Source organism: Oryctolagus cuniculus, chromosome 1 (genome assembly GCF_964237555.1).
Source record: "Oryctolagus cuniculus chromosome 1, mOryCun1.1, whole genome shotgun sequence".
Classification (NCBI taxonomy): domain Eukaryota; kingdom Metazoa; phylum Chordata; class Mammalia; order Lagomorpha; family Leporidae; genus Oryctolagus; species Oryctolagus cuniculus.
Genome location: NC_091432.1, coordinates 76,555,136 through 76,580,747, shown reverse-complemented (window position 1 = coordinate 76,580,747; position 25,612 = coordinate 76,555,136). Strand labels below are relative to the sequence as shown.

The 25,612-nt window shown below is 39.0% G+C and overlaps 1 protein-coding gene and 1 non-coding gene across 8 annotated transcripts in view; one reads left to right on the top strand and one right to left on the bottom strand.

The window, feature by feature from the left end:
* The window catches only part of DLG2 (discs large MAGUK scaffold protein 2), a 2,256,157-nt gene that overhangs the window by 127,360 nt on the left and 2,103,185 nt on the right, over window positions 1-25,612 (top strand). The window lies entirely within an intron of this gene.
* On the bottom strand, window positions 25,036-25,166 carry LOC127485202 (small nucleolar RNA SNORA41). Its single transcript, XR_007912359.2, has one exon. It is a non-coding gene; the product is annotated as a small nucleolar RNA SNORA41 (small nucleolar RNA).

Sequence of the window (25,612 nt, the reverse complement as noted above, 5' to 3'; positions counted from 1 at the left end):
TTCTCAGATTGTGAAAATGCTTGTAGGTCTCAGAAATTCATGTTAGGACAACAAATAATTTTTTAGAGCTGAATTAATTTCTAAAGTGTAATATTTTAAGCTTTTAATTCATTTTATATATGTTAGTTCAATATCCATATAGGTTGCCTTTTGAAGAAAAGTCAAAGCTCTTGGTTTCTGTAACAGTTGTTTCATTTGAGGATTCAGGTACACTTTTACCCTTTCTTGTGTTTTGGAGGGACACATGCAAGTAGAGAGAAGATACAAATTATATACTTTAAACTGTGATATTATATTTATGTTTCATTATCACAAAACAGTAAAAGTATATGTATATGAGTAAATTGGTCATTGTTAGCCTTCTTCATGTATACTAAATAATTAGTCAATAAATGCTCATTGATTATCTACTATTTGTTAGATATTAAGCTTAGTGATTTTCTATTTTAGAAAAATTACTTATTTTTGATTATAAAATTAATGTAATTACAATGTAGCACATTTGGAAAACATAGAAAATGCTAAGATTTTTAATTCATTTCCAGTCTTGATATATTTATTTCTATTTAAAAGTGAATTCAATAAATATGAGTGTATACTGTTTGCTGTACATTGCTCTAGAAAGGCTACATTGTTTCATGAAAGAGATGGAATTCTTGTTCTCATGAAGCTTTGAACCTAGTGAGGGGCAATATAAAATAAAAATGTTTAATATGACAGCTGGTAAGCACCATAAAATATAATAGTGATATAAAGAATGTTATATAAATTAGAAAAAAAAGATTAGATTCTGATAAAGTAAAATCTGAGAAGAGGTTGAATGACTTGAGGGTAGATACCTGGGTGGAGAGTGAATTAAGCAGACTTTGAGGCAGGAGTGTACTTGGCATGTTAGAGAACTGGCAGATAGTTCAGTGTAGCTACAGTGAAGTGAGCAAAGGAGGGATCTGATTTAAGTTTAAGCCTCACCCTGTATACTCTGTGAAGAAAGGATATATGGGAAAGCAGTGTAATTAGGGAAACCAGTTCTCCCTACAGGAACAAGAAAGAGAATATAGTGACTTAGACCAAAGAGGTAAGAAGTGGCTAAATGCTATATATCTTATAATGGTAAAGGCATTAGAATTTGTTGATAGATCATAAGGGGAATGAGAGAAACTGAAGTTTAAAGAAAGGCTATAAATTTTAAAATTTAACATAATAAAAGTTTGGTTGAAAAAATATAAAATGCAACTGGAGAGTATAATAATTACCTATAACTACCTATCTAACCATCATACAAATTAAGAACTAGAACTCTAACACTACCCAAAGGCCCATTTAGTCTCTTTTCAATTCCTAACTCTTTTCTTACTTCTAGCAAAATCTATTTTCTTGAGTGTTATTGTTGTCATATTTTTAAAAAATTTTATTTATTTAAGAGGTAGAGTTATAGACAGAGGGAGAGACAGAGTCTTTCATCCGCTGGTTCACTCCCCAAATAATGACCTCAATGTCTAGAGTTTGGCTGATCTGAAGCCAGGAGCCAGGTGCTTGCTCCAGGTCTCCCATGCAGATGCAGGGGCCCAGGCACCTGGGCCATCATCCATTGCTTATCCAGGCCATAAGCAGAGAACTAGATTAGAAGAGGAGCAGCTGGCACACTAACCAGCATCCATATAGTTTACTTTACCTGCCATGTCCCCTAGTGTGTATTTTTTTTAAAGATTTATTTTATTTATTTGAAAGGCAGAGTTACAGAGAGAGAGGTCTTCCATGTGCTGGTTCACTCCTCAAATGACTGCAACTACTGGGGCTGGGCTAAGCCAAAGCCAGGAGCCAGGAGATTCTTCTAGGTCACTCATGTGGGTGCAAGGATCTGAGTACTTGGGCCATCCTCTACTGCTTTCCCAAGTGCATTATAGGGAGCTAGATTGGAAGTGGAGCAGCTGAGACTGGAACCGGTACCCATGTAGGATGCCAGTGTTGCCGGCTGGGGCATTGACCTACTGTGCCACAGTGCTGACCTCCCTAGGAGTCTAAGAGATGAATTGGTGGATTTTAGGAAATGTAAGGCTTCTATATATTGCAAAACTGCTTCTAAATTGGGTACCAATTTAAACTTCCGACAGTACTGTTTCCACATTATTCCATGTCTTTGCAAAACTTTAATTGTTATTATTTTTGCAAACATGGTGGATGTTTATTGTGTTTTTTAAAAAAGACTTATTTATTTATTTATTTTTTGACAGGCAGAGTGGACAGTGAGAGAGAGAGAGACAGAGAGAAAGGTCTTCCTTTGCCATTGGTTCACGCTCCAGTGGCCGCCGAGGCTGGCACGCTGCGGCCAGCGCACTGCGCTGATCCGAAGGCAGGAGCCAGGTGCTTCTCCTGGTCTCCCATGGGGTGCAGGGCCCAAGCACTTGGGCCATCCTCCACTGCACTCCCTGGCCATAGTAGAGAGCTGGCCTGGAAGGGGGGCAACCGGGACAGAATCCGGTGCCCCGACCGGGACTAGAACCCAGTGTGCTGGCACTGCTAGGTGGAGGATTAGCCTATTGAGCTGCGGCGCCGGCCCTATTTATTTGAAAGAGTGACACAGAGAGAGAAGGAGAGGCAAAGAGAGAGAGATCTTTCATCTGCTGGTTCACTCTCCAATTGGCCTCAATGGCCGGAGTTGTGCTGATGCAAAGCCAGGAGCCAGGAGCTTCTTCTGGGTCTTTCACGCGGATGCAGGGGCCCAAGGACTTGGGCCATCTTCCACTGCTTTCCGAGGTCACAGCAGAGGGCTGGATCAGAAGTGGAGCAGCTGGGACTAGAATCGGTGCCCATAAGGGATGCTAGTACTGCAGTTGGTAGCTTTACCCGCTATGCCATAGCTCTGGCCCCTATTGTCATTTTAATTGGCGTTAGTTTTTTTTTTTTTTTGAGTTATCTTATAGGCCACAAAATTTATTCTGGTAATAATATGTACAGTTATGAACATGGTTGATTTCTTTCTAAGAAATATGCTTCTGAATGTATTTACAAAAGTTTATATAAAATTCTTTAAGTCATTGATTTTATAAATTTACACTGAAATGTATGGTGATATCAGATACCAAAGAATGGAGTATCTTTCTCCATAATTCATGATTTAGCTTGTTTGTGAAAGGTCTCAACTGCCATTTCAGTTTCTGCAAGTTAGCAAGCCTGAAAAGAGAACTGGCCGCTGAGAAATGACCTGATACAGTCTCCTAGTTGTACAGATGAAGAATCTACTGGCCTTGCCAGAGATTACAAAGCTACTAAGAGGCACAGCCTGGATCACAAACCAGTTCTCAGAAGTGCTCTAGAAATGTCTGTTGGGCTAAACAAGACACACACACCATGCAGACCTCTAGCCACACTGAGTTTAACTTTCTGCTTCACACAGGATTAATTCCTGATGTGGCATTTTGTAGTTCACAAAATGGGTGTTTCAGCTGCTTCAGAAACAAGATCATTCCAACCATTGCATTGGATCACTGATGACGGTTTGTCAGTGCTGTTTCTCTCTTCCTAGGATGTCTGGACCTGGACACCTTTTCCTTCTGTTCTTCTGTGCTCCTAAGAGCTATATCAGACATATCTGTTCTTTGAAATTCATCATCAACAGTTACCATGTTAACGGTGTCTACAAAGCCATCAACACTAGCATGGTGTAGTTCATTTCTCTTTGCAGCTCATTCCCATCAGAGATGGCAGATATCTTGCTCTGGTCATCTGAGCTATCTCTTTGCTTTAGCAAAGCAGTATAGATTACTTCTGGGGTGTCAGTGTCCTAAATAACAATATAGTCTCTCACCACACCAAGAATATGCCATATAACACAACAAACACTGATAGCATACCATCTTCAGTGTCTTAGTTAAGTCTCAGCCTAATGGCTGCACATAGCCACTCTGCTGCCAGGTAAAAATTGGCCACTCCAATTAGTGTGTGCAGCACGTTTACCAATCATTAAAACACTCATATTCTAGCAACCTGTTTTTCTAATTGCAGGAGTCTCTTCCCAAACAACATACCAGTATGTTTTTTTTTGTTTGTTTGTTTTGATTGGGAATTAACACTGTGTTTATTCACATCAAAAAATCACTGTGTTTTAACAACTGTATTTATACAGCAAAGTTGGAATATATCAAGGAAATTTTCAAATTTCTAAAATTTCTAAGTGATCCTAATTTCTTGCTACTCTCAGCACTACAGCAAAGACAGACTGACAGCTTATCTTTATATAGTTCTTTTCCTCCAGCAATAGTTCGCTGAAAACATGAATGTCTGGTTTGCTTGAACATTACACAAGCTAACCAGATATGCCCATGTGAGCATATTTATTTGCATTAGGCCTCCTGTTTCCAAACTCATGCTCTGTTGTAAAGCTTTCCCTTTTAGGAGTAGTAACATGACACTGTGAAACACTGAAATGACTTCTGCCAGCTCTGAAGACTTGACATTAACCAACACGTGGAATGCAGTTACAGAAGCCTGATCTAAAAACAAATAAGCAGATATATGTTATTATTATTAATATTCATAAGTGCTTTTTCAAATTTTCTAACCCATATCCCATCATCCTATATATAGAACATTCATAAAAACATAAAATGAAAAATGAATATACAACTTATGGAAACTTTGAAATAAATATAGTATTGAAATATTTGAGGAGCTGAAAAATTGGGTCCTAATTATGCTGTGCCACTTTTTAAAATTGATCTTTGGGAGTTCGTTACAAAATCAGTTAATGAACAATTTGTGTAATAGGATTTTAAATTCCATATTCTATGGTATATTTTCATTATTTTTAAAGTATCACATTTGTTTTATGGTTGTATGTTTTTTTGTTAAAAAAAAGTTCCACACAGAAATGTATCTGTTTTCTCATAAATATCTTCAAAGAACTTCATATTTTTTTAAATCTAGCTTTAACTTTTTGTTAAGCTAAAACACTTTAATGGTCTATTTTGCAAGTGGGTTTCTGAACTACTGAATTTCTCATTTTTATGAGGTTCATTAATCTTTGTACTCTCTGGAGATAAGACACATTGAAGGCATATTCCAGAAGCATTTTTTTTTTTTAGCAAATGTAATACACTATATCGGTAGACTAGTTCAGGACACTGTCTCATTTTAAGATAAGAAAATTCCTCCAAATACAAACACTGCTTACTTACATTTAAAAATTCTATTTGCATATGCTTTTTCATTTGAAGCAATGGAAAGGGTAAAATAACTATATCAACCAGATTTTAATTTTATATATGATATAAGTAAACAGTGTGAGCTCAAAAAATATTCTTTCAAGAAAAGTGACTTTTTGTTTTTATAAAAGAAAACCCAATATGTGTTATAAAAGAAAATAAGGCAGGCTAAGATAAAATATAATGGTAGGATTTGCTATTTTTTTTTTGTACCTGGGAAGGTATTTTATTTTAAGGTATACAAACTTCATGCATTTCATATATACAAGTTTAGGAACATAGTGATTCTTCCCACCCTACCCTCCCTACTGCCTGCACTCCCACCCTTCCTCCTCCCTGTCCTACTCCCATTCTCATTTTTTATGAATATCTATTTTCATTAATTTTATACACATAAGATTAACCCTACACTAAGTAAAGGGTTTAACAAATAGTATGAAGATAAAAAACTGTTTCTTAACAGTCGAGATAAGAGCTGTTCTAAAGAATCCCATCTCAAAGTGTCAATTTCATTTCATAGATTACCTTTTAGATACTTTATTAGTTACCACAGATCAGGGAGAACATAGGGTATTTGTTCTTTTTGGACTGGCTTATTTCACTAATTATCATGGTTTGCATTTGCATCCATTTTGTTGTAAAACACAGGATTCATTTTTTTTTACTGCTGTGTAGTATTCCATGGTGTACATATACCAAAATTTCTTTATCCAGTCTTCAGTTGATGGACATTTGGGTTGATTCCATAACTTAGCTATTATGAATTGAGCTGCAATAAATGTGGGAGTACTGATAACTCCATCATATGCTGATTTCATTTCCTTTGGATAAATTCCCAGTAGTTGGATGGCTGGATCATATGGTAGGTCTATATTCATATTTCTGAGGTATTTCCATATTGTCTTCCATAGTGGCTGCACTAGTTTATATTCCCGCCAACAGTGGATTAGGGTATCTATCCTCACTAGCATTTGTGGTTTGCTGAATTCTGTATGAAAGCTATTCTAATTGGGGTGTGGTAAAACGACATCGTAGTTTTGATTTGCATTTCCCTGACAGCTAATGATCCTGAGTATTTTCATGTGTCTTTTGGCCATTTGAATATATTGTTTTGAAAAATGCCTGTTCAAGTCCTTTGCCCATTTCTTTTTTTTTTTTTTTGACTTTCCCATAGCTTTATTTGTAATAGCCCCCAAACAAGCCAAATGTCAATCAACAGATGACTGGGTAAATAAATTAGATACAAAACAAACATATCCATACAGTGGGATACAACCCAGCTATAAAAAGGAGTAATGCAATATACGTGAATTTCAAATTAATTATGCTGCAAGAAGCCAAAGAGAACACACTGTGATGTAATTATACACAACTCTGGAGAATGCCGTCAATCTACCAGACAGAAACCAATCTGAAGTGACAATGGCTGTAAGGAAAATGGAATGCTGGAGGACACAAAAGTTCTGGGGTACAACGACCAAGCTCCACATGTGTGACCTTAGGAGTCCCTGCTAGCTGCTGGTCTAAAGGACAGGGCCATCAACTCTGCCTGGGTCTCGGGAACCACCTCCAAACCCCTTTAACCCAAGGAGAAGCGGGATTGGAGAGGAGCACAGATCTGGGCTACTTCATGGGCCCTCTGGGTGCAGGCCTGCCCCACACTCTGTGCTTGACATTCCTGGCATCAGTAGCATTCACTACCCTCAGTTCTTTGTTTCCTAACCAGGGTGGCTGGATGGAGAAGGCAAGGACACTTGGGGTGGGGGCTATAATATAGCAGGAAAAGCCGCTGCCTGCAGTGCTGGCATCCTTGGGTGCTGGTTCAAGTCCTGGCCGAACCACTTCTGATCCAGCTCCCTGCCAAAGTGCCTGAGAAAGCAGCGGAAGATGGCCCAAGTGCTTGAGCCCCTGCACCCATGCGAGAGATCTGGAAGAAGCTCCAGGCTCCTGGCTTCAGATAGGCCCAGCTCTGCGCCTCTTTATTTTTTTTAAGGATTTATTTACTTATTTGAAGGACAAAGTTACAGAGAGGAGAGGGGGGAGACGGAGGGAGAGAGAGAGAGAGAGAGAGAAATTGATCGATTGATCGATCTTTCATCTGCTGGTTCACTCCCCAGATGGCCACAACAGCCAGAGCTGGGCCGATTCAAAGCCAGGAGCCAGGAGCTTCTTCCGGGTCTCCCATGTGGGTGCAGGGCCCCAACACCTGGGCCATCTTGTACTGCTTTCCTAGGCCACAGCAGAGAGCTGGATCGGAAGTGGAGCAGCTGGGTCTGGAACCAGCGTCCTTATTGATGCTGGCACTGCAGGCGGCGGTTAACCTGCCCCTGTAACTCTTTCAAAGAAATGAACCTGTTCGAAAAGAGAGAGAAAGGAAGGACTCAACGCCAGGGAGGACTGCCGAAGGCAGCCGCTGCACAGCTTGGCCTGGAACCTTAACAAATGCACCTTCCCTTTTCGCATTTTAATCAAGCGCTACCTACCAGCCTTCTGACTTAAGGACTTCCAGCCCAGTGGTCCTCTAGGAGCCATGCTGGGGCCTGTAGATGCGGGGGCGATGAGCCGCTGTCCTCTGCGCGGCCATGCTAATAAAAACACTGTCCTCGAGTCATGGTATTCTTGGGGTAGCGACTGTCCAGTGTCCAAAAGCCTGGGCCTGACTTCCGCACTGGGCGGCATCCTGGCCCTGGAATAACCTGGGAGGCCTCACCACTCGCAGGTGACCCAGAGCAAGGGATGTGGCCTACTTCGGGGGGCTTCGGGTGTGAACCAAGTTCGAAGGCTGGAGGCCCTAGGCCGGCATGAAAGCAACCCACGGAGCCCACAGCCCGGCGCTTGCCCATTTCTTAACTGGAATGTTTGCTTTGTTGTTGAATTTATTGAGCTCTTTATAGATTCTGGATATTAATCCTTTATCAATTGCATAGTTGCAAATAATTTCTCCCATTCCATCGGTTGCCTCTTCACTTTGCTGAATGTTTCTTTGCAATGCAGAAGCTTCTCAGCTTGATATAATCCCATTTATTAATTTTGGCTTAGATTACCTATGCTTCTGGGGTCTTTACCAAGAATTATTTTCCATGCAGTTTCCCCAGTGTTCTCTAGTGATTTGATGGGACATGTCACAGATTTAGGTCTTTGATCCATTTTGAGTAGATTTTTGTGTAAGGTGTAAGATAGGGATCTTGTTTCATACTCCTGTATATGGAGATACAATTTCCCCAACACCATGTGTTGAAGAGACTGCTTTTGCTCCAGGTTAATTTTAGCTCCTTTGTCAAAGAAAAGTTGGTTGTAGATGCATGGATTGATTTTTGGAGTTTCTATTCTGTTTCATTGGTCTACATGTCTGTCTTTGTGCCAGTACCAGGCTGTTTTAGTTATAACTGCCCTGCAGTATGCCTTTTTTTTGGATAAAGATTTATTTATTTATTTGAAAGTCAGAGTTACATGGAGAGAGGAGAGGTTGAGGGAGAGGGAGGAGGGGAGAGGGAGAGAGAGAGAGAGAGAGGGAAGTCTTCCATCCGATGGTTCACTCCCCAGATGGCCACAATGGCCCGAGCTGTGCCGATCCGAAGCCAGGAGCCAGGGGCTTCTTCCAGGTCTCCCACGTGAGTGCAGGGGCCCAAGAACTTGAGCCATCTTATACTGCATTCCTGGGCCATAGCAGAGAGCTGGACAGGAAGCGGAGCAGCAGGGTCTCAAACCACCATATGGGATGCTGGTGCTTTAGGCCAGGGCGTTAACCTACTGCGCCACCACACCGGCCCCAGTATTTCTTGAATCTGGTATTGTGATGCCTCCAGCTTTGTTTTTGTTGTATAAGATTGCCTTAGCTCTTTGGGGTATCTTGTGTTTCCATATGAATTTCAGCATCTTTTTTTTTCTAGATCTGAGAAGAATGTCCTTGGTACTTTGATTGGAATCACATTGAATCTGTAAATTGCTTTCAATAGTATGGATATTTTGATGATAATGATTCTTCTAACCCATGAACATGGAAGATTTTCCATTTTTTTTGTATCTTATTTTATTTCCTTCTTTAATGTTTTGTAATTCTCATCTTAGAGATCTTTGATATCCTTGATTAAATTTATTCCAAGGCATTTAATTCTTTTGGACTACTGTTAATGGGACTGATCTTGAAAGCTCTTTCTCAGCCAGAACATTTTCTATATATAAAGGCTATTGAATTTTGTGTGTCAATTTTCTATCCTTCCACTTTACCAAACTCTTTTATGAATTCCAATAATCTCTCAGTTTAAATCCCTTTGATTTATTTTTCTTGCCTAATGTCTCGGGCTAAAACTTCCAGGACTGTAGTGAACAATAATGGTGAGAGTGGCCTCCTTGTCTAGTACCAGATCTCAGTGGGAATGCTTCCAACTTTCCCCCATTCAATAAAATGCTGACCATAGGGACCGGAGCCCTGGCATAGCAGGTAGAACCATTGCCTGTGGTGCTGGCATCCCATATGGGTGCTGGTTTGAGTTCCGACTGCTCCACTTCTGATCCAGCTCTCTGTTGTGGCCTGGAAAGTCACCAGAGGATGGTCTAGGTCCTTGGGCTCCTGAACCTGCATGGGAGACCATGAGGAAGCTTCTGGCTCCTGGCTTTGGATTGGCCCAGTTCTGGCTGTGTGGCTATTTGGATAGTTAACCAGCAGATGGAAGACCTCTCTCTCTCTCCCTCCCTCTCTCTTCCTCTCTCTCCCTCTCTCTCTCTGTGCCTCTGCCTCTCTGTAGCTCTGCTTTTTAAATAAATCAATAAATCATTAAAAAAAAACCCAAGATGCTAACAATCAATTGCTTTGATTGTGTTGAGGAATGTTTCTTCTATACCCAATTTGCTTAAGGTTTTTATCATGAAAGGATGCTGTGTTTTATCAAATGCTTTCTCTGCATCTGTATAGGATAAAAATATGGTTTTTATTTTTGTTTATTAATATATATCATCTTTCTGCAACTGTAGGATGAAAAGTTCTGTAGATATCCATTAGGTCCATGTGGTGTATAGTGTTGATTAACTCTTATTTCCTTGTTGATTTTCTGTCTGATCTGTCCATTGTAAAGTGGGGGCGATGAAGTGCCCCATTACTATTGTATTGGACTTTACATCTCTCTTTAGATCCAATAACATTTCTTTTAAATAGCCAGGTACTCTGTAATTTGGTGCATATATTTTATTATAGTCATCTTGCTGTTGAATTGATCCCTTAAGCATTACATAGTGCCCTTCTTCATCTCTGTTAACAGTTTTTGTGATAAAGTATATTTTGTCTGATATTAGAATGGCTAGACCTACTCATTTTGAGTTTTCATTAGCATGGAATATCTTTTTCTGTCCTTTCACTTTCAGTTGGTGTGTATCTTTGCTGGTGAGATGTGTTTCTTGTAGGCAGCAAAGAGTTGTGTCTTGTTTTTAACCCATTTGGCCAGCCTATATGTTTTAACTGGAGAGTTGAGGTCATTTACATTCAAGGTGACTATTGATAATGAATGTCTTGGCCCTGCCATTTTCCCATATGTATTCATATTGTTTACTTTGGATTTTCTTTTTATTTTTACTAGTTTTTCTGCCTTCACATTCTTTCATAGTGATGACTATGTTTCTGTAGTTCTGTGTGTAACACATATTTAAGCATCTTTTGTAAGGCTGGATGAGTTTTGACAAATTCTTTCAATTTCTGTTTGTTATGGAAGGTCTTTATTTCACCTTCATTCATAAATGAGAGCTTTACATGGTACAGTATTCTCCATTGACAGTTTTTTCTCTTAAGACTTGGACTATATCTTACTATTCTTTTCTAGTCTGTAGGGTTTCTGATGAGAAGTCAGCTGTGAGTCTAATTGGAGATCCTCTGAAAGTAACCTAGCATTTCTCTTGTGAACATTTTAGGATCTTTTCTCTATGTTTTACTGTAGAGAGTTTGACTACAATGTACCCTGGTGAGGATCTTTTCTGGTCATATTCACTAGAGGTTCTATGTGCTTCCTGTAGTTTGATGTCCCTTTCTTTCTCTAAATTTGGAAAGTTTTCTATAATAATTTCACTAATTAGGCCTTATAACCCATTCTATCTTTCCACACCTTCAGGAACTTGTCCAACTGGTATGTTGCATCATAAATCTCCAACACTGTTTTTAATTTTTCTAATTTCTTCATTTTTTCTGGTATGACTGTAAAACTTCAACATTTTTTTTAAATTCTAAAATTTTCTTTTTTATATCTTCCTCCCTTCCTTCCTTTCCTCCCTCCCCCTCCCCTCCCTTGCCCTCCCCTCCCCTCCCCTCTCCTCCCCTCCCTTTCCTTCCTTCCTTCCTTCCTTCCTTCCTTCCTTCCTTCCTTCCTTCCTTCTTTATTTCTTAGGTAGAGTTAAAGAGAGAGACAGACAGACAGAAAGTTCTTCCATCTCCTGGTTCACTCCCCAAATGGCCACAATGGCCAGAGCGGGACTCATCCCAAGGCAGGAGCCAACAGCTTCTTCCAGGTCTCCCACATGGGTCTAGGTGCTCAGGCAGTTGGGCCATCTTCTACTGCTATCCCAGACCATAAGCAGAGACTGGATTGGAAAAGGAGAAGCTGGAACAAGAACTGGCACCCATACTGATATGGGCGCCACAGGCAGAGGCTTAGCTTACTATGCCACAGCATCAGTCCCAGGTGTACATCTTTCAAAAAGCTGATAGTTTATTTTGAATTTTTGTTTTCAAATTTTGATTAATAGGAATTATATATTATTTTTAAAACAACGTTCATTTAAATACTGCTATATGCTTTAAGTTTCACCATATGAATTTTGGGGAGACATAATCTCCAATATGATGTTATTTGGAAGTGAAGACTTCAGGAAGCAATACAATCATAAGGTTAGAGCTCTCATGGATGGTATTAGAGCACTTATGAAAGGGACCATTCCAAACTCCCTTGTCCATTCTGCCTTGTGAGAATACAGTGAGAAGACAGCTGTCTATGAACTAGAAGTAGACCCTCACTAGATGTTGAATCTGTCAATCTGTCAGTGCCTTGATCTTGAATTTATCAGCCTCCAGTGAGCAAACTCAGGCTCAGAGATGGGGAAATTACTTGTTCACATTCACATAATTAGTAAGTGGTATAATTGAGGTTTGAGTCTAGGTCTGTGTGACAGGCTATACATTGAATATAAGGCAAAGATTATTGAGAAATTTAATACTTAGAGATAATAAGATATAGTGGTATCAGAAATATTTATCATGCAAATGATCATACTGTGTGGAGGTACAAGATAGAGTTGTTAAGATTATCATATGAGGATTAGAACAACCCTAAAAGAAAGCAGAAAGAATGGGCCATCAAAGGAGGTACCTTTCTCTAAAGGGAGGAGAGAACTTCCACTTTGACTATGGCCTTATCTAAATAAGATCGGAGTTGGTGAACTCAAGAGGCTTCCATAGCATTGGTAGCTCATGACAAGAGCCTCAGGAGATTACTGATGTCATAAATAAGAATGTCAATTGTTAAGTCAACAACAGGAGTCACTGTGCACTTACTCCCCATGTAGGATCTCTGTCCTTAATGTGTTATACTATGTGAATTAGTGGTAAAACTACAACTAAAGCAGTACTCTATACTTTGTGTGTCTGTGTTGGTGCAAACTGTTGAAATCTTTATTTAGTAAATACTAACTAGATCTTCTGTATATAAAGATAATTGAAAATGAATCTTGATGAAGAATGGGATGGGAGAGGGAGTGGGAGATGGGATGGTTGCGGGTGGATGGGTGATTATGGGGGGGAAAAACCGCTATAATCCAAAAGTTGTACTTTGAAAATTTATATTTATTAAATAAAAGATAAAAAAAGAAAAAGAGATGGCAAATATCATATGATTTCCATATAATATATTTTTAACTTAAAAAAATTAGTGCTTGAGGTAGCTTCAAGAATAAATGGAAATCATCACATAGTGAACTAATTTCTGTAGCTTCCTTCTCAAGAAGAAAAAAAAACCCAAAACACCTTTGCCAGCAATGCTCCCAAGAATATCACATGATAATTTAACATACATAATGTAGAAACACTAGTCAGAAAAGAAGTTGAGGCCAAAGATCTGATTAGTAAGGTAGAAAAAAACTATAATTTTCATTCTTCAATACATATATTCTTCTTTTATTGTTTTGTAATTGTTTGAACCAATTTTTATTTACAGAATATAAATCTCTTAAAGATACATCCTTCATTTAGTCAATGGTAAAAAGCCTTATTAAACAGAAACAAAACCTAAACATCATCATTTATATTTTAACAGAGATACAGATCATTAAAAGTGTGTGAACATAGAATACAAGATGTAGGTTTCACTTAAGCAGTTACTTGAATGAGACTGTTTTTAAGTTTCTTCACTGATAACCCCATTTTAACCATTGAACAAATTGTACTTAAATTAACAGTAGCAAAAATTCAAATTTAAACTTGAAAATATGGAACAACAGAAAAAGAACAGGAATTATCTTCATTACCAAACAGATTAACAAATTTGCAGACCTCAAATACTTTCTGAGGCATATGAAACACTTACAGCAAAGTTTGCATTCATTTGAGAGGTATGAATACATGTTCAGTGCTGAGACTATTTGTAGCACTTACTGTATCTATAAGCAGCATTAGACTACTATAAGAAGCATTAGTTCACATTTGAGAAACAGATTTACACTTTAGGCTATAACTTGCAAATTTTACATTATAGCTAATACAGTGACAGTTACTAATTTCATATTTGTTTCTTTTGAAACTCAATAGCAAGTTATCATTTAAGCACATGGAATAATGCCATGTCTTCTTCTTTATAATAGTAAATTTTAAAATCCAAATACTTTGTATCATGGAAACTTTACCTGGTTGTACAAAGACTCCTAAATACAGTATGGTCATAAAGTTTTTTCTTTGTAGATTCCATTAATTTATAGTTATTTCGGTACAGATAAATGCAGGACACTACTCCAGATTATTGAAAACAAAAATGTCAGTGTGTTGCTGCCTGTATTTAAGTACGAGCACACCACAACCATAATCATGGCAAATAAAAGCCATCACATGCCCTCCACTGCTTCCTGGGGTTCCTTTCCACATCACAGGAGCTAGTTTAATGGATACTGTCAGGTCTTAACGTATCTCTGAAAGTTCCTTTATTAAAAATTTTGGAATTTAACTAATGGAACATCTACAGTCTAAATAAGCTATTTTTTTGTTACTCTTCACTAACTAGTTCAAATGTTTTAAAATGTTATAGACATCTTATTAAAATGATTAAAGGTATCTAGAATATCATTAGTGCATAAAATATTAACAAAAAATATTGACAGTAAGAGTAATTTTGAGGGTTGGCGCTGTGGTGCAGCAGGTTAATGCCCTGGCCTTAAGTGCCATCATCCCATATGATGCCGGTTTGAGACCTAGATGCTCCACTTCCCATCCAGCTTTCTGCTATGGCCTGGGAAAGTAGTAGAGGATGACTCAAGTCCTTGGGCCCCTGTACCTGCATGGGAGAGCTGGAAGAAGCTCCTGGCTCCTGGCTTTGGATCGGTGCAGCTCCAGCCATTGCAGCCAATTGGGGAGTGAACCATCATATGGAAAACCTGTCTCTCTCTCTCTGCCTTTCCTCTCTGTGTAACTCTTACTTTCAAATAAATAAATAAGTCTTTAAAAAAAAGAGTAATTTTGAGACTATTCTTTTCCTAGCTAGAAAAGCTATGGGATTCATAATGAACACAGATATAATGACATTTTATTTTACAACATCAATAATAAGAGTTAATGCATGAAGCACAGAAAAGAAGAGCAGCATTTCAGGAGAAAAATCTAGTAAACACTTGCATTTTGGATGCCTCAAACGCAAAAAAGGTTCTCAGTGCTTATAAGCACTATCATTATTTTCATTCTTTAAGTAGTGCAAATCTTTATTTCATTACTAATTTTATCCAGAAGTGAAAACCTAATTCATTACATAATGTATCTTATCAATTTCAATTTTGAAGTATTCAAGTAATGCAAATCCAAATATTTTCTTTTGTGGCATCAAAACACTTACAGACTGAGCTTCAAAGACGGAGAAAAATTCATTTAAAAAATTTCATACACTCTTCTGCCCAAAGATATAAGAACTAAGACTTAACACTGTAATCACACAAATGGTATATAATAAGGAAAAAAAATGGTCCAATATAATCAATGTTTTCTTTTTAAAAAGATTCAAAAAGCAGATTCCCTTAATATGTGGCTAGAGTCTCAGTAACAGGATATTCTGAAATCTAAGGAACTACAGAAGAAAAACCAGAGTAAGTTCAATTTCCCTGCCATTGTCCCATAAATGTTCCTATTGTTTACTTTGGATTTCCTTTGTACTTGTACTGGAAGATTTTCTGCCTTCACCTTATTTTGCAATGAGGACCATGTTTCTGTGTATCTGTGTGTAGCACATCCTTCAGCATCTTTTGCAGGGCTGGACAAATGGTGACAAATTCTTTCAATTTCTATTTATTGTGCACACACACTGTGCCCTCACATAGAGCCACAGTGTTTTCACAATCCCATTCACCCTCATTCTTTTTTTTTTTTTTTTGACAGGCAGAGTGGACAGTGAGAGAGAGACAGAGAGAGAAAGGTCTTCCTTTGCCGTTGGTTCACCCTCCAATGGCCGCCGCTGCAGCCGGCGCACCGCGCTGATCCTGGCAGGAGCCAGGAGCCAGGTGCTTTTCCTGGTCTCCCATGGGGTGCAGGGCCCAAGCACCTGGGCCATCCTCCACTGCACTCCCTGGCCATAGCAGAGAGCTGGCCTGGAAGAGGGGCAACCGGGACAGAATCCGGCGCCCCAACCGGGACTAGAACCCGGTGTGCCGGCGCCGCAAGGTGGAGGATTAGCCTATTGAGCCACGGCGCCGGCTCAACCCTCATTCTTAAATGAGAGCTTTACAGGCTACAGTATTATGGATTGAAAGTTTTTTTCTCTTAAGACTTGGAATGTATCTTGCCATCTTCTCCTAACCTGTAGGGTTTCTGATGAGAAGTCAGCTGTGAGTCTAACTGGAGATCCTCTGAATGTAATGTGGCATTTCTCTAATGCACATTTTAGAATCTTTGCTTTATGATTTACTGTGGAGAGTTTGATTACAATGTGTCATAATGAGGATCTTTTCTGGTCATGTCTATTAGGAGTTCTATGTGCTTCCTGTCCTTGGATATCCATTTCTTTCTCCAAATTAGGAAAGTTTTGTGTAATTATTTCACTAAAAAGGCCTTCTAATCCATTCTCTGTTTCCATGCCTTCAAGAACACCTAAGACCTGCATATCGGGTCATTTGATTGTATCCCTTAAATCTCCAATACTGTTCTTTAGTTTTCTAATTTCTTCTTTTTTTTTGGTCTGACTGTAAAATTGCCAGAGATTTATCTTCTGTGATATTCTTTCTTCTGCCTCACCGAGACTGTTAAGGCTTTCTACCACATTTTTTATTTGATCTATTGAATTCTTCATTTCCAATATTTCTTTTTTTAAAACTTTTATTTAGTAAATATAATTTTCCAAAGTATAGTTTATGGATTGCAATGGCTTTCCCCCCCACAACTTCCCTCCCACCCGCACTCCTCCCATCTCCCGCTCCCTCTCCCATTCCATTCACATCAAGATTCATTTTCAATTCTCTTTATATACAGAAGATCAATTTAGTATATATTAAGTAAAGATTTCATCAGTTTGCACCCACACAGAACATAAAGTGTAAAATACTGTTTGAGTACTAGTTATAGCATTACTTCACATTGGACAACACATTAAGGTCAGAGATCCCACATGAGGAGTAAGTACACAGTGACTCCTGTTGTTGACTTAACAATTTGACGCTCTTGTTTATGGCGTCAGAAATCTCCCTAGGCTCTAGTCATGAGTTTCCAAGGCTATGGAAGCCTCTTGAGTTCGCTGACTTCGATCTTATTCCAACAGGGTCATAGTCAAAGTGGAAGTTCTCTCCTCCCTTCAGAGAAAGGTACTTCCTTCTTTGATGGCCCCGTTCTTTCTACTGGGATCTCACTCACACAGATCTTTCATTTAGGTGTTTTTTTTTTTTTTTTTTCCAGAGTGTCTTGGCTTTCCATGCCTAAAATACTCTCATGGGCTCTTCAGCCAGATTTGAATGCCTTAAGGGCTGATTCTGAGGCCAGAGTGCTGTTTAGGACATCTGTCATTCTATGAGTCTGCTGTATATCCCACTTCCCATGTTGGCTCATTCTCTCCCTTTTTGATTCTATCAGTTAGTATTAGCAGACACTAGTCTTGTTTGTGTGATCCCTTTGACTCTTAGACCTATGAGTGTGATCAATTGTGAACTGAAATTGATCACTCACTTCCAATATTTCATTTTGATTTCTCTTTAAAGTCTTAATTCCATGGGAAAAGTATTCATTCATGTCATGTTTGAATCTCTTTAGTTCATGGATTTGCTTCTGAATACTTCTATGTAATCTTATGATCAATTTTTTGAATTCTGTTTCTGGCATTTCTTCAATCTCTTCATTTTCACATTCTAGTATTGAAGTGTTGTTTTATTCTTTTGGGGCCATTATGTAGTCTTCTTTATTCCTGTTTCTTGAATTGTATTTATTTTTAGATATTTGTGCAGATACTTGTTGGCTAATTTTTTCCCCTGTGATGGCTTTTATTTTTGAACTGTGCCTCTGTGAATTACTGGAGTGTCTGCTCTTTCAGTGAATACCCTGTGGCATGTGCTGCTTGTAGCTGGGGAGCTCTGTTCAGTGGTCCAGTGTGAGGGGAGTGTCCAAGGTGACACCCAAATTGGGCTTGGTAAATCTCTCTCTCTCTTTCTCTCTCTCTTTTTTTTAAATTAGAGGGGAGGGTTAATCTGCTCTGTTGGCATAGCCACATGCTCACCTCCTCTCTTATAAGGAGACTAATGCCTGGTTGCTAGCCCTAGTGGGTGTAATATTTGCATTCCCACAAGAACCACAAAAAAGATCTGTGCAGTCCTTGGTGTGAGCACAGATCTTACAGCAGTGAGCTTCACCAGGGAATCAGGAGCCCTGAGCATGTGGAGCCACCCACAGGGGGACTACCTATAGGCCTAGCCACACCTTGTGCCCTCGCATGTAGCCACAGTGTTTTTACAGTCATAAGCATCCAGCCCCTTGTCTGTTCTCCCAGCCAGGCTCAAGCACCTCCTCTCACCTGGTTACTGGGCATGGGCACATGAGCTGGCGCAGCTGTTACATATGCCTAAAATGGAACCTGCTCACTGTCAGCTTGTTAAAGGACGCCTTTGCAGGATGATTGAAGTGAGAGAAAACCTGCCTCCCCGGTGTGTTTTTTCTCCTATAGTTTGGTGGGTACACTATCCCCCATGCGGCTCCATGCTGGATTCCCTCTAGGCTGTTTGTGCTTTTTTCGCCAGTGGCTTGGGCTGCTGCAGTCTGGTCTCACTTCACTCTCCAATGCTGGTAGGAAGGCTCTCAGCTACTGGGGTCCTGAGTTGTGTGTGTCCTGGCCCTCCACAGGGGTCCACTGTGTCCTTGCAGTTTGTGTAGCGTTTCCTCTGCTGTTTTCTCCCTAACTCTTTCCTGAGACTGCACTCTTTCCACTTTTTAAAAATCTCTTCTCCTGACCAGAACAGCAAGCTCCCTCTCTACTCCACCATATAATCCTCCTCTGTATAGTTATCCCTTGGTGTCCCCAGTGAACTGGTTCTAGGACCTCTGGCAGATACCAAAAGTCAAGTTACTCAAGTTTCTTAAATAAAATGGGGCACTATTATGAATATAACCTATTCACATCCTCCCTTATATACTTTAAATCATCTACTGTTTACTTATTTAACACAGTATAATTTAAATGATATGCAAATAACTGTTGTATTGTTTAGGAAATCGTGACAAGGAAAAGTAGTCTATATTTGTTCAGTACAGATTACATACACATACACACACATATACATACACACACACAAATATGTATATGTTCTTTGGTTGTTGTTTGACTCCATGAATATGGAACCTTGGAATACAGAGAAAGCTACATTTATATGTGGAAACTAATATAGTATCTTTTATATGATGCAACCTATCCTCCCCCAACCTGGTCTGTCTCATACATATATTTGGTATGTATTAATAAAATAGTATATTGGGGCTGGTGCTGTGGCATAGTGGATGAAGCTGCCACCTGCAGTGCTGGCATCTCATATGCACTCAGTTTGAGTCCCGGCTGCTCCACTTCTGATCCAGTTCTCTGCTGTGGCCTGGGAAAGCAGTAGAAGATGGCCCAAGTCCTTGGGCTCCTGCACTCATGTGGAAGATCTGGAAGAAGCTCCTGGCCATTGGCTTCGGATTGGCACAGCTCCAGCTGTTGGAGCCATCTGGGGAGTGAACCAGCTGATGGAAGACCCTCTCCCCCGCCCCCATCTGTCTGTCTGTTTCTCTCTCTGCCTCTTGTAACTCTGCCTTTCACATAAATAAATCTAAAAAAAAATGTAGTATAGTAAATGCATTGTGTAGTGCTTGCCTTATAGTAAGTACTGAGATAATAGTATCTGTCATTATTTTTTCACATTTAAGTATTCTCTACTATCACTCTTATTCTCTTGTGCAGTACTCTCTCATACACTCAAACTAGTACTAGAGATGAAAATTTTTTTAAATCTATCCCAGACATCTCTTGCTCTTATTATCTTCCTTTTATCTCTCCTTGCCATTCCTTGGTGTATCAATTCACTGTATATCTTCTGAAATGTTCTGTTTTCATAGATATTATTTGCTAATTACACCTCAGAATTTTGAGGATATTAAAGAAAATCACATTGCCTATTTTTCCTATGACTGAAGTTTTACTTTTTGCCATTTTGCAGTTACTATTAATTGATTAATTTAGCATGAAGCTCTTGAAACAGTGTATCCAGTCTTTGGTGTTACATAGATCATTTGGATTATTTTCTGTTTTTAGTTCTAGATCATGACCCATTATATCTCAAACTTTTCATATGATAGACTTACACAACAGGGGTATTTTCTCCATTATCTTTAGCCATTCTTTCAATATCCTCTCAGTTCAGTTCAACAAATATTTATTTATTTATTTATTTATTTTTTTGTTTAAGAGTCAGTCATTGCTTTTTTTTTATTTTTTTTTTAATTTCCAAAGTACGATTTATGGATTACAATGGCTTCCCCCACATACCGTCCCTCCCACCCACTACCCTCCCCTTTCCCACTCCCTCTCCCCTTCCATTCACATCAAGATTCATTTTCGATTATCTTAATATACAGAAGATCAGCTTAGTATACATTAAGTAAGGATTTCAACAGTTTGCTCTCACACAGAAACATAAAGTGAAAAATAATAGATGATTTTTTTTAAATGATGATGAAATCAGATCAGACCTATTGTCATGTTTAATCCCAGTGAGAGTCAAGTTGGGAGTTGATAATTTCTTTCTTTCTTTCTTTTTTTTTTTTTTTTTTTTACAGAGGATCAGTTTAGTATACATTAAGTAAAGATTTCAACAGTTTGCACCCCCATAAAAACACAAAGTGAAATATATTGTTTGAGTACTCGTTATAGCATTAAATCTCAATGTACAGCACATTAAGGACAGAGATCCTACATGAGGAGTAAGTGCACAGTGACTCCTGTTGTTGACTTTACCAATTGACACTCCTGTCTATGGCATCAGTAGTCTCCCTATGCTCCAGTCATGAGTTTCCAAGGCTATGGAAGCCCTCTGAGTTCTCCAATTCTTATCTTGTTTAGACAAGCTCATAGTCAAAGTGGAGGTTCTCTCCTCCCTTCAGAGAAAGGTACCTCCTTCTTTGAAGACCTGTTCTTTCCACTGGGATCTCACTCGCAGAGATCTTTTGCCAGAGTGTCTTGGCTTTCCATGCCTGAAATACTCTCATGGGCTTTTCAGCCAGATCCGAATGCCTTTAGGGCTAATTCTGAGGCCAGAGTGCTATTTAGGACATCTGCCATTCTATGAGTCTGCTGAGTATCTCACTTCCCATGTTGGATCACTCTCCCCTTATTTATTCCATCGGTTAGTGTTAGCAGGTACTAGACTTGTTTATGTGCTCCCTTTGACTCTTAGTCCTTTCATTATGATCAATTGTGAACTGAAATTGATCACTTGGAATAGTGAGATGTCATTGGTACATGCCACCTTGATGGGATTGAATTGGAATCCCCTGGTATGTTTTTAACTCTACCATTTGGGGCAAGTCAGCTTGAGCATGTCCCAAATTATACATCTCTTCCCTCTCTTATTCCCACTCTTATGTTTAACAGGGATCACATTTCAGTTAATTTTTAACACTTAAGAATAACTGTGTGATAATTACAGAATTAAACCAGTCATATTAAGTAGAACAGACAAAAAAACTACTAAGAGGGATAATGTATTAAGTTGTTCATTGACAGTCAGGGCTATGCTGATCAAGTCACCGTTTCCCATAGTGTCCGTTTCACTTCAGGAGGTTTCCTTTTTGGTGTTCAGTCAGTTGTCACCGATCAGGGAGAACATATGGTATTTGTCCCTTTGGGACTGGCTTATTTCACTCAGCATGATGTGTTCCAGATTCCTCCATTTTGTTGCAAATGACTGGATTTCGTTGTTTCTTACTGCGGTGTAGTATTCTAAAGAGTACATATCCCATAATTTCTTTATCCAGTCTACCGTTGATGGGCATTTAGGTCGGTTCCAGGTCTTAGCTTAGCTCAATACAATCAAAGCAATCTATGAAAAACCCACAGCCAACATCCTATTGAATGGGGAAAAGTTGGAAGCATTTCCACTGAGATCTGGTACCAGACAGGGATGTCCACTCTCACCACTGCTATTTAATATAGTTCTGGAGGTTCTAGCCAGAGCTATTAGGCAAGAAAAAGAAATTAAAGGGATACAAATTGGGAAGGAAGAACTCAAACTATCCCTCTTTGCAGATGACATGATTCTTTATTTAGGGGACCCAAAGAACTCTACTAAGAGACTATTGGAACTCATAGAAGATTTTGGCAAAGTAGCAGGGTATAAAATAAATGCACAAAAATCAACAGCCTTTGTATACACAGACAATGCCATGGCTGAGGAAGAACTTCTAAGATCAATCCCATTCACAATAGCTACAAAAACAATCAAATACCTTGGAATAAACTTAACCAAGTATGTTAAATATCTCTACGATGAAAATTACAAAACCTTAAAGAAAGAAATAGAAGAGGATACCAAGAAATGGAAAAATCTTCCATGCTCATGGATTGGAAGAATCAGTATCATCAAAATGTCCATTCTCCCAAAAGCAATTTATAAATTCAATGCAATACCAATCAAGATACCAAAGACATTCTTCTCAGATCTGGAAAAATTGGTGCTGAAATTTATATGGAGGCACAAGAGACCTCGAATAGCTAAAGCAATCTTGTACAACAAAAAGAAAGCCGGAGGCATCACAATACCAGATTTCAGGACATACTACAGGGCAGTTGTAATCAAAGCAGCATGGTACTGGTACAGAAACAGATGGATAGACCAATGGAACAGAATTGAAACACCAGAAATCAACCCAAACATCTACAGCCAACTTATATTTGATCAAGGATCTAAAACCAATTCCTGGAGCAAGGACAGTCTATTCAATAAATGGTGCTGGGAAAACTGGATTTCCACGTGCAGAAGCATGAAGCAAGACCCCTACCTTACGCCTTACACAAAAATCCACTCAACATGGATTAAAGACCTAAATCTACGACCTGACACCATCAAGTTACTAGAGAACATTGGAGAAACCCTTCAAGATATTGGCACAGGCAAAGAGTTTCTGGAAAAGACCCGGGAGGCACAGGCAGTCAAAGCCAAAATTAACTATTGGGATTGCATCAAATTGAGAAGTTTCTGTACTGCAAAAGAAACAGTCAGGAGAGTGAAGAGACAACCGACAGAATGGGAAAAAATATTTTCAAACTATGCAACAGATAAAGGGTTAATAACCAGAATCTACAAAGAGATCAAGAAACTCCACAAAAACAAAACCAACAACCCAATTAAGAGATGGGTCAAGGACCTCAATAGACATTTTTCAAAAGAGGAAATCCAAATGGCCAACAGGCACATGAAAAAATGTTCAAGGTCATTAGTAATCAGGGAAATGCAAATCAACAAATATTTATTGAACCCCCATTTTATCAGTTGGGAATTGCCTTGCCTGCCTGTAATGGAATAAAGGTTTTAAATTTTTCTCTGAAAACAAAAAATCCAGAGGAAAGCAGGCCAGGGACTGGTACAGTGACTCCATAATTTCATCAATTTTAGGACTTTCCTTGTGATTACTATTGCTACTATTTATAACAAGTGACATTTGTCCTCATGTCAGTGACAGTTGTGCAAGGGTTTTGTTAACTCTCATAAGTGTTGCTGTGGTATGGACTCCAGGTCTGGCAACATAGTAAGACTTAAGTGTGACAGAAATCACCTGGTACACTACTAAGCTGTTTTTTTTTCCCCCTCAAATGTCAGGTTTTTTTTTTTTTAATGTAAAAATAGTGTCACAATTGCCACTATACCTGAAGGGAGAGAAAAGTCTGTTTTTATTCTTAGCTGAATTCTTTTCTCTCTCCCATTCATTTTGGCAAGTAATTCTGATGGATTAAAATTTAGTATACAGGGTCCAGCACCGTGGTGTTGGGGTTAAAGCTGCGGCCCACAGTGCCAGCACCCCACGTGGGTGCCGGTTCGAGTCCCAGCTGCCCCACTTCTGATCCAGCTTCTGCTATGGCCTGGGAAAGCAGTAGAAGATAGCCCAAGTCCTTGGGCCCCTGCACATGCTTGGGAAACCTGGAAGAAGCTCCTGACTCTTGATTGCTGGCCCAGCTCCAGCTTTGCAGCCATTTGGGGAGTGAACTAGTAGATGGAAGACTCTCTGCCTCTGCCTCTGCTTCTTTGTAACTCTGCTTTCCAAATAAATAAATAAATCTTTAAAGAAATAAAATTGAGTTTATAATACTCAATTTATATTTTAATATATACATGTAATTATATATAATCTATAAATATAATACTCAGTTTATGTTTTATAATAGCTGAGAGAGGAAAAAGAACAGGAAGGGTGTTTCATTCTACATAGGAAGAAATGATGTTAATACATATTTGTTCTATAGCTTTTTTGTCTTTAAATATGTTGTCTTCTTTAATGTCTATAACTTACATGGGAACTAAGTTTAATTAAAGTTACTATTTATATATGCATCATACAGTTAGGAATAGAAGCTTCCAAAAACATGTATTTGGAGTGATTCTCTGAAAAATTAATCTTAATTTTTTATGAAGGCCAACAAATGAGAGCCAGAAAAAATCAAAGCAAACAGAAATAACAGAAATGCAAAGCAAATGAAAATGCAGCCCCTCTTTCAAATTCAGACTTACCAACAAAATCATCAAAAATAAAAGCTCGCGAATAAACATAAATTATAGCATACATAATCAACATCTTAGTTTTTAATGGTGGAAACTTGCAAAAATCTTCATAAAGAACAGGGAATTCTTAGCAAGAAAGAAGTTATCACTAAAAGAAAAGGGTTGTTAGGACAATTTACAGCTGCAGATGTCCTTTGGAAAAATATTGTTTCCTGCTAACTTTGCAGCTAGCTTTGTCTGTGTCTGTTATATCAGCCTGATGCATATTTATGGTGTCTTGAGTTTTTTTTTTTTTCCACTTTCTAGTCTCAGGACCTTTGGTCATCATTTGAAAAGTCAAGGAGAACTGAAGAAATTTTGGAATACTGAATACTGTGTTTTCTTTTTTTTAATCTTCTATACTTCACACATATGCCTACTTTCTGTTTTGCTAAGAAGTGTTTAATTGTGTAACAGTTTCTTTCCCACAGTGGAATGCCACAATTACTACTAAGAAGAGCTGCAGACCAATCAATAGTTGTAGAAGTGAATACTGTTGGCTGGTGCCGCCGCTCACTAGGCTAATCCTCCGCCTTGCGGCGCCAGCACACCGGGTTCTAGTCCTGGTCGGGGCACCGGATTCTGTCCCAGTTGCCCCTCTTCCAGGCCAGATCTCTGCTGTGGCCAGGGAGTGCAGTGGAGGATGGCCCAAGTGCTTGGGCTCTGCACCCCATGGGAGACCAGGATAAGTACCTGGCTTCTGCCATCGGATCAGCGCAGTGCCTTGGCCGCAGCACGCTGGCCGTGGCGGCCATTGGAGGGTGAACCAATGGCAAAGGAAGACCTTTCTCTGTCTCTCTCTCACTGTCCACTCTGCCTGTAAAAAGAAAAAAAAAAGTGAATACTGCGTTTTCAAAGAGGGTAATTTCCAGAAACTGTTAAACTTAATATTGTCCCTTGGTAATATGAAAGTGATGTGGGCTAGGCAGGGA